Source organism: Lonchura striata, chromosome 10 (assembly GCF_046129695.1).
Source record: "Lonchura striata isolate bLonStr1 chromosome 10, bLonStr1.mat, whole genome shotgun sequence".
NCBI classification, from domain to species: Eukaryota; Metazoa; Chordata; class Aves; order Passeriformes; family Estrildidae; genus Lonchura; species Lonchura striata.
Window position 1 is genome coordinate 18,130,327 of NC_134612.1, and position 5,608 is coordinate 18,135,934.

The 5,608-nt window shown below is 59.1% G+C and overlaps 1 long non-coding RNA gene across 1 annotated transcript; it reads right to left on the reverse strand.

Annotated features, from left to right (window-relative positions):
* Positions 1-427: 427 nt before the first annotated feature.
* Positions 428-4,444, reverse strand: LOC144246808 (uncharacterized). Its single transcript, XR_013340526.1, has 3 exons — positions 4,332-4,444; positions 2,394-2,528; positions 428-1,905 (listed from the first exon to the last, which is right to left on the reverse strand). It is a non-coding gene; the product is annotated as an uncharacterized LOC144246808 (long non-coding RNA).
* Between the last annotated feature and the right edge of the window lie 1,164 nt (positions 4,445-5,608).

Sequence of the window (5,608 nt, forward strand, 5' to 3'; positions counted from 1 at the left end):
CTGAGTGCCTCTGTGCCCCCCCAGAGCACTGCCTGCATCCTGGGGACAGACAGGGACACTTGTCCCAAGCTGTGTCCAGGAGTCACACCTTCACCAAGCAGTGAAGGTGCTCTGAGTCCCCAGACTCAGCACTGCCATAGAGTCTGGGAGGGTTTTGTCCTTGGCCTGCTCAACCTGAAGCTCTTCCCAATGTGTATTTTAATAATTAAATTACCTTTTAGACTTAACAAAGTGAAGGAAGAGCATCCCACGGGGCACTGTGAGTTACCCACTCATTGTCCCCAGCCTGTGGGCAGCTCCACCAATACAGGCTGGAGTCCCCATCACCCCGGGCACCCCACTGCTGAGAGAGCAAGAAACACAGCAATAACACCAAGGCCAGAGGGGAACTCTCTGGAAAACAATGTCAGACAAATCATTACAACCCATGTGTTCTTAGCCTAAATACTGATGGGTGGATTCTGCAGGGAGTTTTGGGCATTTGTGCTTTTTTTGGAGGGAAAATGGAGTGGGGGAGCTGTGGAATGAGCACATTTGATGTCACCTTGCTGCCTCTGCGTTGGTGGAATTTGGCTTCTCTGGGGTGTGTGGAGTGCAGGCTGTACTGACAGGGGTTCAGGGGCCAGCCTGAACAGCACAGGCACATAGGCATAGGCACAGCACTCGGAGCCCCATGGCTGTGGAATGAGTCTGTCAGGGCCCATCCCAGGTGAGGGAGCTGGCAGTCATGCCCTGGGTCCCCAGGGAGCTCCCAGAGCAGCACATCTCAGGTGTGAAACCTGATCAAAGCCCTTCCTGCAGGTGGGGAGTGCTGCGTGCACCATCTGTGGCTTCTCCCCATCCAATAAATGCTTGAGCGGTGGAGCAGCCTGACTCTGTGCTAAAGGAAGGGAAAGCCTCTCTCCCTCCCCCAGCTGCACATTTTTGCCGGCCCCACTGACCTCAGCATGCTTGCAGGTTGCCACCCCTCTGTCCACAGGGATGGGAATGTGGTCAAAGTTTATTAGAACACAAACGTGTGTGTGAGTGTGTTTATGTGAGTGTTTGTGTTTGTGTGTGTGTTTGAGTGTGTGTTTATGTGTTTGTGTATGTGTGTGAATGAGTGTGTGAGTGTGTTTGTGTGTGTCTGTGTGTTTGCGTGTGTGTTTGTGTGTGTAGGCAAAGTGCGAGGGTATGAACTTTATTTTCTTGGGAAGCTGCACTGAAAGGCAAAGCCAGGAGGGGAGGAAGCAAACAGGCAGGAAGGGGGGACGCAGTAGGTGTATTTTCAGCTGTGCTCTGCCTCCCTGCAGCACGGGAAGGCAGCTGGGAAGGAGGGCACAGGGACAAATGGGTGCAGCAGGAGCCAGGGCCCAGAAAAGGGCAGAGGGAATCAGCCTTTGCACCATACTGGAGGAGCAAAACCAGTTACTGTGTCCCACTGGAGCAACAGTTTTGCCAGTCTGTGTCACAGGCACCTGGCCTCTGTCCCCCAAAGGTGCTTTCAGGATCATTACAGGGCATTTCTGCTGCAGGTAACAGCATGGGGGCTGTTCATATCCCATCCTGCTGGGATTCCCATCTTCCTGGTGCAAGGGCATTTACCCCCGGTGCTTTGCTTGTGCCAGAAGAAGTCTGGCTGTCAGGGAACTTCCAGCAGGCACTGGGGCAGAGTGTGTGATAATGGGGACCTTCAGCTGCTGTGACTAATTTTTTTCCCCATGCCATGCCAGGCTCTGGCCAGGCTTGTCCCCTCCCACCATAGCAGAGACTGCTCTGAGGCCTGGGCTCTGCTCCTCTGTGTTAGGTTGGTGACATCCCACTCACCTGTGGCTCGGTCTGCAGGAAGGAGGCTCGCTGCCGAGCTGGCCACACTGCTGTGCTTGGTGGTGGCTGTCACTCAGAGCTGTCACTCCTGTGTCCCTCCTGTGGAGTGAGGAAGTGGCAGAAGCTTGGGTGTGCTTTGCCCATGGGTACTGGCCTCTCTTGCTCGCACACACACACACGTTCCTCCTGTTGCATCTGACAGGAGGCTGCTGCCTCCAGCCTGGCCTCTGGCACGTGAAATCACAGAGTCTACAGCACCTGATTCCCCAGGAGCAGCCACGGGCTGTGCCCATTGCTTGGGTCACCAGGGCGCAATGAGCAGGGCAGAGTGTGGTTGTGATGGTACCTGGGGGATGTGTGGGGCTGTGGTGTTTCTCTGGCACTCCTGGGCAAGGACATCATCCTCTGCTGCTGCCAAGGGGCTGTGACAAAGGACAGTGTGCAAGAGGACTGTCTGGGGACAGAGCAGAGAGAACCAGCCCCTGCCCTCCTGGGGGATGGCAGGGATGCCAAACCCGCTGCTAACCCCCAGTACCCCAGGCATGTGCCAAAAGGAAGATACCAGGATGACTTTCAGGAGACCATACCAGGGCCACATCCTCAGACACTTCACGCTTGCAGCCAGTGCCACTTTTCCATGGCAAAGGGGAGCCCCTCCATCCAGGCCCTGCAGCAGTCCCACTGTGACTCGAGGCTGTTACGAAGCCTCACATGGAAGGACCCTGGGAACAGAGATTGAGCACAGAACAGCCAGTATTGGTCCTTTCCCAAAACTGCACCTACACTGTCCCACCACCAGCCCCCCCAGTCACACCACACATTGCTCCCAGAACAGCCAGAGGTCGTGGTTACAGAACCAGTGAGGAGACCACGGGGCTGTGCCATTCCTGGGGGTCAAGCCTGGGAGCAGGGGGACACTCAGTGCCCAGCCCTGCCCAGATATGGGGACAAGGACCAGCCAGTGCCCAGGTGCCACAGCAATGCCATGTTGGAAGGATCCCTGCCAAGGCTCTCATCAGGCACCACCACAGCATCTTGGAGCCAGGGGAGTCAGCCCTGGTGATTCAGAGGAGAGAGGAGAAATTCAGACTCCTCTGGCCTGCACTGGTTTCCTGTCTCCTCTAAATTTGCGTAACAGTCCCTCAGCTATTCCCTGGGGCCAGCGGGACCCCGGGAGCAGCCGCAGGTTCCTGCGGTCAGCCCCAGCTCTCGCTCTGCTCATGCAAATAACTGCAGCAACGGCTTCCCCTGCACGCGGGGCTGCCGAGCGCCCGGCCCTGGTCCCCAGGTAGGGCTCGTCCCCATCCCAAGTGCCGCGGGGGACTGCAAGCCCAGCCGGAGCGCCTTGCACTGTGTGGCTGCTCGGGCAGGCTCCAGGCAGCAATCTGGGCAGTAGTGCTCCTCTAAAACAGGGGTGAGGAGCGGTGGCTCCATGGGTGGCTCTGACCGATGTTTTCTCCATCCTCTGCTCAGGCAAGGCTGGTGGCTTTGGCACAGAAGTTCTGCGGTGGCATCCAAGTTCACCAACGGTTCTCTGGGTGACTTCCCACGGGGCAAAGGGCCCCATGCCCTTCCCAGTCCAGCCTGATTCTTTCCCAGCACTCCTGCGAACCCAGGAGCAAGGAGCAAGCCTGGGGGAATAGCTCACCGCCACGTACCTGAACCCACTCCCCAGTCTCCCAGCTCCAGCCTGAGCCACCAGTGTATCCCCTCCCAGCCCAGCCTGGGGCCGGGAGCCAGGGACAGGATGGGAAATGACAGCCCAGATCCAGTGCCTGTGGTGCTTTAGCCCGCTCCAGCCACCACTGTCACCCCAGGAGGAAATCTTTCTGCTTCCAAGGGCACGGCACCGTTTTGGGACTGCAGCAGAGCTTTCGCCAAAATGCAGAGGTGGAGCAGGGCTGAGCTGGGGGCTGGAGGGATGCAGTCGCTGCCTGTGGCCACTCTTCGTGGTACTACTTGGTGACAAGGCAGCTGCAGGGACATCCCAGGCCAGTTTGGCGTCCCCCTAAAGCTGGTAGCTGCGCTGCAGGACTGTTTAGGGACAAATTTAAAAGGGTTTGAGAAAGGTCTGCCCACAGGCACTGGGAAGAGAGTCTGGAGGTGCCCATAGAGCACCCAGTGCAGGGCAGCAGAAACCACTGGTGCTGATCCCATCCCCTCGAGACACCGTACAATGCCAGACTCCACGGAGCCGCTCTGTGCTCACCCCACCCTCAGCAGCAGTGACACTGAGCTGTCCCCAACGAGCCCCGACATATCCACCAGCGGGCAGCATCCCGCTCCAGCAGCCCTGTCACCTCAGCCTGCTCCAGTGCCCCCAGCACAACGCCCTCAGCCCCACCATCCCAACCCAGCGGCTGCGAGGGAGGGAAGAAGACGGTATAGAAAAAAAAAAAAAGAAAAAAAAAGGAAATAAAAAAGAAGTAAATAAATAATAAAAGCCGACCAGGCCAGACCCGGTAAAACGGCGAGCGGGGCAAGCCGGGCACGTTTATTGGGGTACGGGGGGGAGGATGAAATACCTGCCGAGGGGGATGCGCGGGTCCCGGGGCTGCCGGTGCAGCGAGATCCAGGGCTCCTCCCGGCGGCGGCGGCGGCTGCCGGCGGCACGGCACGGCACGGCACGGCACGGCACGGCACGGCACGGCACGGCACGGCACGGCACGGCACGGCACGGCACGGCACGGCACGGCACGGCACGGCACATCCCGGTCCGGCCCCGGCAGCTGCCGGTGCGGGGCTCCGGCGGGCTCCGGCGCACAAAGGGCTCCGCTTTTAAAGCCGCTGCCGGAGCCCCCCAGCCCCGCAGGGCCCGGATTGGCGGGGCGGGAGCACTGCGGGGGGAGCCGCGCAGCGGGGGGAGCAGAATTAAACAAAAAAAAAAAACCAAAAAACCAAAAAAACACACACAAAAAAAATCAAACAGCTGAGGGGAAAGTGCAATCCAGCCGCAAGCATCGGAAAAAAAAGCCCCGGGGATGCCCCGGGCACGGCCCCCCGGCTCCTCCCGCCTGCGGGGCTGGGGGGGCTCAGAAGGGTCCCGAGTGCTGCGCGGAGGGGCCGGGTGGGAAAGGCTGGAAACCGCAAACCTCTTGAGGAAAAAACTTGTAAATGCCGGGCCTGGTGAGACGGGGTAGGCGGGTTTTTCACTCCTGTTGTGGGCGACTCCCGGCTCCAACCCCTTGTCGGTGCCCGGCCCTTCTTCAGCCGCCGGGCTTCACCTCTGGGCTGCCCCAGGCACCCCACCGCTCCTCCTCCCCCGCCCGGTTCTATCCCATGGCTGTAGCTGGTTTGGGTTTGGTTGGTTTTTTCGGGGGGAGGGTGTGTTGTCCGGAGAGCTGTGTTTTTCCAGCTCGTCGGCAGGGGGTACGCTTGTACCGAATAATCCAGCTCTTTTGTCCGGGATGCTGGACCCTATCCCCATCCCCATCCCGTCCCGTCCCGTCCCATCCCATCCCATCCCATCCCATGGGGTGCAGCTGCCAGACCCCGCGGCAGGTGGAGAACCGGCCTTTGCTGACACCAGCACTGGCACAGTGGAGGCAGCTGCTGCTGGCTGCACCCCACAGAGTGGTGGATGAGAGAACAACCCTCTGCACCCTGTCCCACCCGTTGGAAGGTGTTTCCAGCCCCAGCAAAGCTGCTATAAAGGGCACTGGCAGAAGGGGGATATTCTGGGACTTGGTGGCTCTGATGGAGCACACTCAGTATTTAGGATGTCAGGACAGGTATGGCCAGGGATGCTCACAGTTGTGTGTCACACCTTTTCAGTAGCTGCATGTTTGGCCCAGGGTTATCA